Genomic DNA, 14325 nt, shown 5'->3' with positions numbered 1-14325 from the left:
GTAGGGAAAACAGTGGGGAGGAAGCAGTAAATGCCTCTGCAGTAATTGGTGTGGGGGTGAGGAGGGAAGCCACCACAGGTAGGAAAGCAGGTTGGTTCTGTGATGCCAGGGCCCTGGGCAGGAGGGTCAAGGCCCTCAGCTAGTGATGCTAGTTCTTGTTTTGCTTCACAGGCCAAATGATAATCCCTTTGCCAGTTGCCAGTTCTGCGTCCCCTAACAATGCCCCAGCCTCTTTGCTTCAAAAATGAGGCCCATGAGTAGGATGAAAGGCAGGTATCTTGATAAAGCTTCTTTCCTTTATTCTGCTATTGTAGAAATATTTGATATATTGTGTCATCCCTCCAAAACACATTTATTGGGTACCTACTAAGTGTGAGGAATGTAGGTGTTAAGTACAATATTACTTAGTACTACCTACTGTAGGAGCCTGCTGTTCAAAGTGTGGTCCATGGACCAGCAGCATCCCCAGGAACTTGTTAGAGAAACCAGATCTCAGCCCTCACCCAACACCTGAAGAACTAGAATCTGCATTTTAAGTAGAGTCTCAGGTGAGAAAAGCAGCTATGGGAAACACCAGCAGATGGGTTTATTAGAAGGATATTTTTGCAGACAAGTTTGAGGAATCAGGCGATTGAATGGAAAGTTAACCTCTCAAGAAGATTAGAAATGATCAGCTTTTACACTCTTTGCAGAATGCAGCTTTCCCCAGTGCAAGCTGAGGGGAAATATGTCACTTTGGTCACTTTAGGGTCTGTAGCCTTGGGAAGGACTTCCAAGTTATCATGGTGGGAGGCTGGAAGTAGAAGAATTAAATGCACCCTTCAGTATTTTGGTAAGAATCCTCTGAAATATCTCACTGGGCCTATTGTGTGTGGTACCACTGGTCCCATGTTATTCAGATGAGGGCATGTACACCTGGATTTGTAGACTCAGAAAACTTGGGTTACAGGTATTTATAGCTAAAACATAGATATTATTTTACATTCTGCCTTTCCCCCTTCCCACTGCATTTTCAAACATTTGAAAGCTACATCTCTTTCTGCTCATTTGAGACTTTTTCTCCCACTCTGCCATTCCAATTCTTATTTCATACGCTGTATGTCAGACAGATGGCTTGCTGAGTTTCTTGGGGTTCCTCAAGTCCCCCCGTGGGGAAGGAGGATTGAGCAGTCATCTCAGTGAGCAGCAGGCATTTGCTCGGCTCCGGTGGTTGCAGGGAACATCACTCACGTCATACCACATAGAACACAGAGCAGTCTGGGTTGAACCTGAGCTGCTAATGAGAACATATCTCTGCTCTCTGAAGTCTTTCTGCAGCAGCTCAACCGTGAAAACAAGATTTCCCTAAGCAATAATTCCCAACAGTCTCATCTCTCTCCTAGGCTTATTTGCAGACTTTGTTGTTGAAGAGCTGGCAGGCTCGTCAGTGCTCTGCCCTGATTGTAACTGCGCCATCCCCTTTGCAAAACAAGGGAGTCATCCAAATGGGTCCTTTGTTAATCTTAACTTTTTATTTTGAAAAATTTCTAACCTCCAGGAGAGTAGAAATTATAAGTATAATGAACACTGGTGTACTCTTTACCTAAATTAACCAACTGTTAATGTTGTGATTGTGTGTGTGTGTGTGTGTGTGTGTATGAAGACTACAGGTCAGGAATCTTCTACAATGCCCTACAGTCTGGAAATGTCCATTTCCTCATATTTTGATTCAGGTTAAATGCTTTTTGCAAGAATACAACTTCAGTGATGTTATGTGCTTCTTGTATCACATCAAGAAGTGTATGATGTCAGTTGTTTGTTCCATTACTGGTAGTGTTAATTTTGATCACTTCGTTAAGGTGGTATTGCTAGATGTCTCCATTGTAATGTGCCTTTCCTCCTTTTAGTTAGTAAATAGTGTGTGTTGATATTTTGAAAGCAGGTGAATATCCTGTTTCCCAGTGGTTTTAACATTTAATGATAACATCTGATTGAATCAGTGATAACATTGGGGTTTGCAAACAGTGACCTTCTAATTCTATAATTCCTTCTACATTTATTGGCTGGTGTTCTTCTGTAGGAAACCCACCCATACCTTTTCCTATTCTCTCCTCACTTTCTATCTTTCTCTCTCATTTCTGAATATCACCACAGACTCAGATTCTTTTCCTTTTAAAAATTTCATGTGTTATAATCCATCACTATGATTTTTTAGAAATTCTCAAGTTATGTAAAATGTGTCCAATAATGGCTCTTCAACCTAGCTCCTATGTCTTTTGAGATGACCCATTAGTTTTTAAAAAATATATACATCCTTACTTTTTGGTAAAACAAGACGTTCTACATTTACTTTATGATTTTACTATGAAAGCCTGGGATCAAACACTGCCCCAAGAAGCCCTGTGTTTCCTTAGTGGAGAATGGTACTTAGAAATGGTATTTAGTGGGGAACTCCAGGCATGCTTCTTGCTGCTGGGATATTATGGTTTTTAGGTCTTTTCTATGGACAGAGCTAGGAAACATGTTTGAACAAATAATGAGTCCTTCCCAAGTTTATCTATAGTTAATGCAATTCTAATCCAAATCCTGAAAAAGGCATTTTGTGGAAATTAACAAGCTGATGATAAGTTTTGTTTTTTTTTTGAAAAGGCAAAGGGCTGAGAATAGTTAAAACAGTTCTGAAGAAGAACAAAGTTTGAGAACTTACACTGCCCAAGTTCAGGACTTATTATACAGCTATAGTACTGGATATAGTTATGAATCTATAGATAGATCAGTGGCACAGTATAGAAAGTTTAGAAATAGGCCCATATATGTATGGCCAATTGATTTTTGACAAGCACACAGGCAATTAAATGAGAAAAAAATATCTTCAACAAATGACACTGGGGCAACTGGAGAAATGGAGAAAAAGAAGTGCCAGCTCTTACCTCACATCAGACACAAAAAAGAACTTGTAGCAGCAGTATATAGTATGAGGATTCTATCTGTCAACATAGGAGAGTATCCTTATGACCTTGTATTGGGAAAAAATTTCTTGGACAGGAGACGAGAAGCATGAACCATAATAGAAAAAATGATAAACTGAAATTAAAGTTAAAAAAAAGTCTTCTGCTTATCAAAAGACATTGTTTAAAACATGAAAAATCAAGCCACAGACTGGAAAAAATATTTGCAAATGCATATTCGACAAAGGCCAGAACCTGTAAACAACACTTACAGCTCAACAGTAAAGACAAACTCCATAAAAATTGGCAAAAGAGTCAAACAGACATTTCTCTAAACAAGAATAAAGGTGGTAGCAGGCAGATGGCAAAGTTGTTGACAGTATTAATCAGAAAAATGATCAATAATCAAGAAAACATGATTTTTCAGATAGGCATCTGGTTCCTCTGTCTCATTCTTATCCTGACTAATTGTGGATTGAAGCTCTGCATTCACGTGATTCTTGGGCTGTCACGTTTCTCCAACGCCCTAACCTTTTCTAACACTCCTCCACTGATTGTAGTCTGAAGAGAATTAGATGTAAATGAGGATAAATCTATCCAGAAAGGGATTTTCTTCAGAAATATTTGCAAAGGGGGGAGTAGGTAGAAGAAAGCTAAATGTCAACAGTAAATATGTTTCAACTTTCAACAAGGAAAGTGCTTTAGAGATGCTCTGTTTTGTCACTTCAAAATTATGGGACCGGTTAATTGTCCTTTTTGGAGGACGAACACACTAGGTTTTTAAAAATAGCTTTTACAAGATGAAAAAAATCTGAATTTTTTGGCAAGGTCATTTATTCACTTAAATACTTACTGAATGCCTGTTGGTGTAAGGGATAGTCTTGGTTGGTGATTGAAAACAGAGTGAGGCAGTCGTGATCTTGCTCTAGGAACCGTGTCTCTCAGAATAAGCGATGAACTCATTTCCTGTTGAGAATGGATAATGCTAGTCATCCTTCAGTTCTCAGATTCACTGTTAGGTTAGATGTCTAAGAACTGCTGGTTCAAAGGATCTGCACTTTTGTAATTTTAAAAGATATTGTAATAATTGAAACATATTGCCAATTGCCCTCTATAGTGATTGCACCAGTTTGCCCTCCTAATAGCAGTAGATGAGAATGCAAGTGAAGGTTGCCAAGTCTGTCCCTTGCTGGGTGACCTGGAGTTGGCTGTAGATGGACAGGGTATGGGCAGGACCGTGAGATGGCTGACCACCACAGAGGGAGGACCAGGGTGCATGAGGGTATCCTGCAGGGCCCCTCATCCAATCTGGGGACCACCCAAAGATTCTAAGACATCAAAGATCACACCTACTATGAGAACTGAGGAGTGAGTAAGAATTCCTCATTTCCAACAGAAGTGAACGTACCACTTGCTCTCAGAGATGTGGCTGTCTTGTTCAGACTCGAAAGCTCCTCTCTACACAAGGGGCTTCTGTGTTTAATTCTTCTTGCCAGAGAGAAGGCAGGGAAAGTCTTGTGAAAGTTCTTGGCAGACTTAAAGGTGTGTTACTTGTTTGCATCATGAGCAAATATAACATGCAATTTAAAAATAATTTGTTTATTTGAATAAGTAACGCATTCACGTTTCAGAATACAGGAGCTGCATAAAGGAATACAGATAAAAGTCTCCTTTCCACCCTTGTCTTTTAGCCATCCAGTTTTTCCTCTGGAAGAAACCAAACTCACACATTTCTTGTGCTTCTACCCAGGCATATTTCATGCATGAAAATAAGCAGATGACGTGCATATCTATAGAGTGCATGAATGTGGATCCCACATCAGCATGAGTTCTGGGATCATGGCTATAAACTCTCATGGGAGACTCATGTTTTCCACCCAGATCCTAGACAAAAATAAGATTCCATGTCTTCTGCATAAATGGAGGGATTGTTTTTTTCCCCCTTTCTTAATCATGTACTTAGAACAGAAGCACTTTTAACAAATACATTCATTATGATTGATTTCCCTCAAACAGAGACCTGTGATGGATTGTTTAATATTCTCTCCTACAGTAAGTTTCTGGTGTGTTGATGAGTAAACAGAAGAAATTTGTGAACACAAGAGTAACAAGTCTGCTTCTAAATATATGTTCTGTCAAACCTTAGTTACTTAATACAGCTCTGACGTCTTTCAGAGATCCGAGAACTTTGCCCTAAATTGGCCTATGTAGAAATACACCTGACCAAATTCCTGAGGATAATGAAGTAAAGACAAGATTGAAATATGAGGGAAAATGCCAAGGCTTTGCTGAGCCTCTGACCATGCCAAGCCCAATCTATTGCTTCTCCTTCCTGATGGCCTCACTAAGAAATGTGAATGAGAATCTTGTTCAATGATATTCAGAAAGCATTTTCTGGAACACAATTTTGTACCAGGTTCTGATGAAGGGGCTACTCCACTGTCCTCCCTGACCCACAAATGGAGAAAAGAGAAATATATTTATAAATCTTAGGTGTTATGGACAAGGTAGGTGAGCTAGTCCCCTTCTCATAACTTTCCCTTATCTGGACTTTAAAAATTGGAATCTCAGTGTGGGAGTTGGCATTTTCAGTTCAGGACATACCACATGAGAGTTTCTGCAAGGGTACACATATTAACAGAGGTTGGCACCTTGAAGGCTTATGGTTGTGTGTGTGTGTGTATGTTTGATACTAGAGACAAAAAAGTAACTTCTGGAAAAGCTATCATACATTGGGTATCTCCTACCATACAGTGGGTACTTCCTACTATAGACTGGATACCTCTTACATGACAGGCACTACTCAGTTATTTTTAATCTCATCTAATGTTCTCAATGACAATGTAAAGTAGGTGTTATTCTTGATTCATGGCTAAGTGACTTTGCCAGGTCACAAAGCTATTAAGAGAAGGATCACAAGAGAGCCTCCCAAAAAGTGATCTGGGGACTCAATGGAAAAAATACCACATTTGAATAAAAAGATATTAAAGCTTCATGGTGGGGGTGTTTTTGCAGGGCCTTGACATCTGGGAAGAATTTTGAAAGGCAAAGATTGTGTGAGTGGGTCATGGGAAATATTCTTGGGGGGGAGAGAAGGAAATATGCAAAAGCTCTATGTTCATGGGACAGCATGGCACATTTTGGCTGGTGCGTTGGGACAAGCAGAGGGTGTGGTGATGGATAGACAGGGCTGGAAGGATAGAACCTCTTTTTGCAGACCGATTTTTGGAGTGATGACTGGGCAATTTCTGCAACACAGGGGATATTAACAGCAAAGAAGCAGACTTTGAGGTGTGGTCATAGCTGTGCTTCAGAATGATGACTTTGAGGATTAATACTGGAGAGCACAAAGGCAGGAAGCAGGGAGCCATTAGGAGAGCACTTTTAACAAAGGCTTCATGAAAGGTAATGAGAGTCTTAACTAGGGCAGTGGCTTTGGGAGTGGACAGGAGCATTTCTTTTAAGATGAGTTTCATATGGGTTTTTTTGTTTCAGGATTCCTGAGGAAGAAATTATGCCTATTTCCACCAAGTAAGCCCGTAATATAAGCACTTTGACTGATAATATGGTCCTACTAACCACGTTAAAAATTACATGTGCCAGTACTTTCCAAGCAACACTGTTTCCAAGTAGCTCCATAGCTGCATGCTGATGCTTATGGCAAAGCACAGGTGGAAACCTCAGTGCCCAGTCCTGGGTCACAGGAGATGCTCCCAGCAGCCCAGTCCCTCAACACAGGCCACAGCAGGCTGACTGTGGCAGATGCTGCCCCTCCTAGTGCCTTATCACGTAAGGACCCCGGGGGCCAAGCCAGGTCATATAGAGGTCCTTCTGAGACATGAAATAGATGGGCTCCTTCCCCGTGGTTGGATGAGGGCATAAGTGATGAGTGAAAGAAGGAGACAGGAGTCACACTTGGTTCAAACTGGTTCTAAAACTAAGCAGGGAGCAGTGTGGTAGATAGGGTAAGTGACACAATGACATGGGCTTAACATATCAATCACAGACTATCTAGAAAGTACTTGGAGATCTGGATTACCAGTTGAAGAAAACAGGAGAGGAGGTAACTGGGATGGGATTGGAAGAAAGACTCCCAACACAGGACGTTGGGAGCCATCGCCTTTTCTACCATTTCCACCCCCCAGGCCTGACCTTTCATGCTCCACATCCTTAGGCAGGGTTGAGTCCTTTGGATGGATTTCCTACCATGGCTTTAAAAGGCAACAACATCTGTTTTCATCCTATTATTTCAGTTAGGTGCACAGACCTTTCAGGGAGATAAAAATCGCACTTGTTGTTGGTCTTCCCAGCCTTTAAACACACTTTATTTGGGCTCATGGGGGCTGAATTTTTTCCCACTTTGGGACTGACCTAAAACTTTTGATTCCTTGTTTTAGGGCTTCGACATTTCCAGATGCCCTGCCTGGGGCTCCCACAGGGCTCAGCGGAGATGAGAAAAGGGGGATCAAGTAGTTGAACTGACTTGCGCTTACTTGCTCCCTTCCAGAAGCCCCTGGCCCCAGCTCTGCTCCACAGCCACCCTTTCTGTGTGTGCAGAGTCCCTCTTCTCAGGGGCCCTTGATGGTCAGCTTTGTCAGAAGCTCATCTGTTTCTTATACTGAGGGACTCAGGCAGAAAAAGATGGGTCAGTCATTCTTTCAGGTGGAAGTGAATCAGCAAAAGGGCCAGTGGAGAGTTAAGCAAAGCTTTTAGCCGTGGAGCACCCAGTCTGAGAGCTTTGCCATATAGCCTGTGTTTATATCTGACCAGGAGATGTTGGGTGGAACTCATCTGCCCAAACTTTGTTCTTGGTCACAGGTAAGGTTTATCACCCTTACTATTACTGGATATGTAACTGGACCCAAGGTTAAGTGGATAGGTGGTTTGCCCAACAGCTGGTAAGAGCCTGGATCTTCTGACTTCTAAGGCAAGACTCTTTCTCAAACTCTCTGAAACTACTTGAGCAGTAAAGTGAGATCAGCTTGAGGTTTCTCCAAGGTGTGACTCAACTTCCTGGCTATTTCACATTGATGTAAATGTCTTTCTTTTTGGGGGCTCTGGATTACCAGAGGTCATCTTAGACTCCAGCACAGCAGGTGGTTAGGGTTAAAGGAAGGGGAATGTGAGACCTCTGTACCCCAGAGGTAAAGCAACTTCCTGCCAGCCTAGCACTTCCCACAAGAAGGGACTGCATGAAACAGTGCTTTGGACTCCACTGGGGTTTATCACCCCAAATCTTGTCAGACTGTAGAGAAAGATCCCATCTTCTGAAAGCTCAATACCTTTTGCACTTTGCTAAATACTCACTAATTCTGTGTATTTCCTTTGTTGCAAACTCCATGCAAATTCATTAGTAGCTTATTAGCCAGGACAGTGGTGTTGAGCTGATTCTGGTTACGGAAAATTAGTTCCTGGAGCTTAAATCAATGACGGAAGTGGTCGTTGGCCAGGCTCACAAACGCCATAGCACAATCGGCAAATGTCAGCAATCAGAAGCAATAAAGCACTAATAGATTTCAATAATTCAGTCCAAAAAGGTCGCACGTCACTCAGGGATGGGAGAGCAGAGGGCACAGGAAGGCGTGGAAGTGTATCCTCACCAGGAATGCAGCAGAGCTGCCGGGCTTGGGAAACAAAGCGCACAGAGGGCCGCTGCAGCTGGGTGCGGCGTGGGCCTGAAGGGCCCCACAGAGGCTTTGAGCGGCATTGGGGGCCCCCAGCACTGTCAGGCCTGGGCCCTTACTTGTACGGAAGGAATGGTTAGGAAGTTTGGACCTATAGGAGAGGTATAAGAAAGAAAGCTTCCAGGTATAAAGCTCTGAATTCCTTCCCTAACCGTTGCCTGTCCTTCTGGATTCCGGCTCTAACTCTACGAGACTGTTACACAGTTCAGTCTACAAGGGCTCAGTGTCGCTTAGAGGCAGGACATGGAGCGAACTTCTGGGTAGTTGCCATCTTTGGAGGTCACATCCAATCTTCAATTTTGATGCTATAAAGTTAGATTCAAGAACCCGTGGGATGAGAGGACTTTATCTTTGGCTCAGACTCCCCGTAGTTTAATTTATAAAGAAGGAGAGGCCCATAGTCATAGGCCACCCTGCTTTATAAATACCAGTACCTACTCTTTACCCAAAGAGTTCATTCCTTCTCTTTAGACTGATTGGTGCCTTTGGAAAACTTCCAAGGCAGAACTTGTAAGGTTGAGGCATTCACAATATTTTAAAATTTAAATTTGCCTAGAGTAATACTGACATGTATGTGTGTGATCTGTTTCAGGTCAAGTGCCAAATAGCAAAATTTCCATCACATTTTATAGATCAATGTACTCTTGAAGGCAAACTATCAGACAAAGTCACTACTCACAGGAAAAACTCACATGCGTGGTGAGAAATATCCCTGACACCCTGAAAAACAGGCTTGCTGGATAATACCATGACAGCTGTCCTGTCTGTGTGCACACTTTCTCCTAAACAAGAGAAGGGACAAGCATTTTGCAAGTAATGTTGAGATGTACTTACTCTTGTGTATGTAGGTTCTTAAGAATGTTTCTTTCAGCTCAATTTCCTCAAATGCTGATGACCCCCAACTCCACACATTTCCACCTGTGGCCACACTTGTCTTCTAGTTTTATGTGTCTACCCAACTGCCTTGACTACATCTCCATTTAATGCTTTCAGGCATCTCACATTTCACAAATTCAGAACTGTCTTTCTGATTTGGAAGCTCCCTGTCCCCACCAAATCAAATGTCCTTCTTATACCTTTCCTGTTTGGATTAATGGCAAGTTTATTTACTCACTTGCTTAAGCTGAAACTTTTGGCATCATACCTGACTTCCCATTTCTCTCATGATTCACATTTGACCTACCAGCAAATCCTGTAGACTTGATCTTTAATATATATCTGGAATCTTTTTAAAAAATTGATAAATGTATTCATCAATGCACAGATTGAAGAATAAAATGATCACTTCAATAGCTATTGCAAAAGTATTGAACGTTAATTTTTACCTAAAAGGACACTTGTTAAATTAAGATAAATAATCAGTATAAATATCAGTTCCATAAGACAAGAAAGAACTAAAGGAAGAAGACTGACCTACTGTTTTTCCCTCATTTAACATGCAAATGTCTTCCCACAATGGGGGTTAGGTTTCAACATTCAACTTTTGGGGGAGCATAATTCATTCCATAATGCCAAGACTAACTGACTTCTTGGGAAATAACCAATGGGTAGGAATTAAAAATAGGCATGAAAGACATCTGCCCTTGTTTCAGTTTGGGGTTGCTCAGCTGCCTGACCACCTTCAGGAAGAGGGCTCTGTCCCTGGTGCTCCTCCTGTATCTTTCTGTGCTTCCTCCTGAGAGATCTGCGTGCTTGTTTCTGCCCTGTTGGTTCTCTTCCCCTGAATGCAGTCACAAGCCTTTGCCATCAGACAGAATTGCTTTATGCACAAAGCTTTGCATTGATTTAGTGCTTCATGTCCCAGAGTCTAAGACTCTGCCAAGGGGAATAAGTCCAGCCTCAGAGTCTGGGTCTTGGCTGCCAGCCTCACCCCAGCCACTACCTGGCTGTGTAGCTCTGAATTCTCGCAATTTCTCTGGCCTTAGTTCCTTGTCTGTAGACATGGGAGCTTGCTTCCTTTCTGGATGGTCTCCAGGATTGGAAGCTTGTGATACAGTATTAATCTTTCCTATATCCCAAACCCTGTATAAGAAGTTGAGCAACTTCCCAAAGACATCCAGTTCTGTGAAGTTGTCCAGTGCCTCTGAACTTGTCACCAGGAATAGGCAGCTCAGGGGTACAGTTCTGGAGTGTCCTGTGTTATCAGCATATTTTAAGAGTGCTTAAGGGAGCAATGAAAGGGGACAGAAGTAATTAAAAGGAAGGACAGAGGTGGGAAGGTCGAATCACAATTAGTATGAGTATGTAGTACTCAAAAATATGAACACAGAGCTGTTCAGATCAGTTTGGCTAAACTTTTCCACTTTTATTATGTCACTTCTGTATAACTCATCGTTTTAATTTCAAAATGTGGTTGTTATTACATCATTTTTAAACTGTATGATGTTTTAAAAAAATTAAATATTTGTCTCAAATTCACATATAGCTATTTTCAATTATTTAATTACTATTTTAATTTATTCCCATGTGAATATATGTCATTTAGTTGTTTTCTATTTAATACTGCATTATAAGCACACTGCTGTGTATCTGTTGTCTTCACGTATCTTTTTTAAATGGCTGTAGAATATTCCCTGAAGTTGCTATACTTTGTCACTTCTCAGGTTAGTGGGCATTGTGTACTGAAAGTTTTTTCTCTCCTGCCTTGGCACAAAATATCTTTAGGTATATAGCTTTGTTCTGCTTTTGAGTTATTGCTTGGGTATAAATTCACAAGGTTGGGTTTAGTGGTTCAAAAGCATAGCATTGTGAGGGCTTGTAGCTGATCTGCCTTTCTTGTTGGCTACTGTGCATACCACAAACATCTCAAGGAAATCTGGTGTCCTATCAGTCTCGGTCCTCCCTGTCCACCAGCATGTACTTCGTACTTTTGAGGGACACTCTCTCCAATGACCCCAGCACATGTCAGGTTCATTGTCCTGAAACTCATTCCTGTTTCTATACCTTTGACTTTGCTGTTCCCACCACACTTCCCAAGCAATGCTTGCCTTTCCTGCCCTTGCTCAAAGAACAGCCTTCCACTTTATTCTAATATACACCAGTTGCTCCTCCTTAAACCCCTATTGTTTATCTAGTCGATATCATGCAAATCAGCTGCCATTGTTGCATAATCATTTCATGTGGTCTAGCTTTAGTTTCCTGAATTTTAAGATTTTCAGCTCCTCAGATTCTCCGCTCCTTTGAGGTTCTGGGTTATATATTTCTTTACTCTAATTGTGTTGATCAGAAGTGCCAGACCCCCTTTTGAATCTCAATATATACAGTAAGTAGTTTTTACTTGTAAGCTCTTGGAGCTATTCTCTCAGAACCTTGTATTAGGCCCTTTTATGAAGGCAGGTGGTGGGGAAAGGAGTGTGGCTTACTGCTCTGAAGAAGACAAAAAGTCCAGAAGTCAGTAATAAGAACAGGAAGATGTCAAGGAGCCTATAAACAAAAGGAAATTTAATTCAAACACTGAACATAATGTTGGTGAATAATAGCAGTTATTGATTGCAAAAACAGTCTTTTGCAACATCCAAAAATTCAGTTGGCTTAAAATCATAACCATATATTTAGCTCACAACTCTGTGGGTCACCATTTGGCCTGGTGGTTCTTTTGGTCTAGCCTGGGCTCAGTTACCAGTCTGGGGATCAGCTGACTGTCAGCAGGGCATCAGAGCCCTCCTCTCGTGCACCCTGCGCCTCCCCAGTACCTTCTCCTGTTCTAGGAAAGAAGCAGGGGTAGGGATAGAGCAGCCCCAGGGCACAAGGGCTTCTCACGGCAGTCCTTTTTGAGCTGTGGTGTTTGGCCAAAATGTGGCCAGAAGTGGCTGGGAGGAGGTGGAGACAGTGCCTGAAAGGTAACAGGAAAACACTGAGGGTCCGGTGGCTGCCAGTGGCCACTGATTCAGAACCCCCTGAGCCAGCTGTGGTGAGAGTGGAGGAGTTGAGAGGCAGGAGACACTGCAAAGCTGCCAGCAGCCAGGAGAGGCATGGGGTGCCTACACCCTCAGCCAGAGGGATGGGAGGTGCTGGAGCCCGGTGTCTCTGGGGAAGGCTGGTGTCCACCTTCTGGTGGGGCTGTGGATCCCAATGAGGGTGGGAGGCAGGTGGCTCCAACATGAGATAAAGGCTTCAGTTGTATTAAGCCTGGCACAATGATCTGTGTTCTCTGCATTTGGAATCAAATCAGAGTCTGATCTGATCACTGAGGAACAGAGAAGCTCACTGAAGTCACGAGCTTTGCTGGGCATTTCCATCAGTCAGTCGGGGGGGGGGGAAGCAGGCTGGTTCAGAAGGCCTAGAGAGGGCCATAAGGCTGCGCAGGAAGAGCCTAGAGCCTAGAGTGGCAATGGAGTCCCAGGATGGCTTCTTCCCTCTCCACACGAGGTTTACACCTAGTACTATGCTCAGTCCCATATGGCCCTGTGTCCCCACTATAGGAGACCTGGGAGAAGGCACAGCTCAAAACTGTCCAATCCACTTTTGTTGCCCTTGTCTAGCTTGGATTAATACTTAGTCTAGAGGCACACACCTGATCATCTATATTTCCCCTCTTATAGCACTAAACTATGTTTTCTACCTTTATCTTGCATCTACCTACCACTTCAGCATTTTATTAAAAAATAATAATAATAATAATAATAAGGGAGAAATGTGGGATTCACATATAAATCAAGTATAAAAATCAAACAAATATTCACATTTGACCTGATTGTTTATAGTTCATAATGTGTGGTCAAAACCGAAAGTTTCTGCAATGACTGCCCTTGCACTGTTCACCATGTAAGAACTTATTCACTATGTAAGAATTTGTTCACCATGTAAGAACTTGTTCGTTATGCTTCAGAAGATTGGAGACTGTTGAGAATTAGGCTTGGGGTTGATTAATGATTGTGCATTGAGTCCCCTATACAGAATTTTATTGTTGTTAACAACCATTTGATCAATAAATATGAGAGAAGCCCTCTCAAAAAAAAAAAAACTGTCCAATCCATTGGCTGATCATGGTGTCCAAAATTGAACCATTATAGATTTTCTGCTCTGAGGCTTATTGGTCTTCAGGAATCCCAGACTTAGAGGCAAATGCTGTGGAAAGAGTAATTCCTCCAACCATTACAGGCAGGCAAGCCTGGAACAGCCAAGCCAGGAGGTGAGGGGACAAAGACATTTGGGATGAGGAAGGGGAGGTAAGGTGAACTCAAGATGAACCAGATCAGCTTCCCTTGTCCAGGGATGGCTCCAGTTTCAGACACTGCTGGAATTGTCTTCTATCATTGGTGTTCTGGGCAGTAAGAGTCAGCTAGGCTGTCGGAGCCTCTGGTCTCTGGAAGCTCACACTTTAAGACCTAGATGTTTTGTGATAAGACATTCTTATCTCTTCTTGACTAATTGTGGACCTCTTTATTAATGATTTTCTTTCAACTCAATTAAAAAATGTAAGCTACGTGCAGTAGTAATCATGCGAATCTCACTGACACTGTAATCCTGGCACAGAGTAGATACTCAGTAAATATGCGAGCAAGATAGGAGAACTGTACTCTTTTTCAATCTTTAACACCTGTGAGAGAAACAAGTTCTAAAGACTGGCTACCCACTGTGCAAAGTCACAACATTTCCTTTGCTTCGTTCTTAAAAAAGAAATCAGTATTTCAGGTTCATAAAAATAGGTGATGGGATTGTAAGTGGTTTTCCATTTCCCCCTTTCCTAGTTTTTCTTTAAAGCAGTGAAAACT

This window comes from Manis pentadactyla, chromosome 3 (genome assembly GCF_030020395.1).
Source record: "Manis pentadactyla isolate mManPen7 chromosome 3, mManPen7.hap1, whole genome shotgun sequence".
In the NCBI taxonomy this organism is placed as follows: Eukaryota; Metazoa; Chordata; class Mammalia; order Pholidota; family Manidae; genus Manis; species Manis pentadactyla.
Note: the sequence above shows the minus strand (reverse complement) of the source record.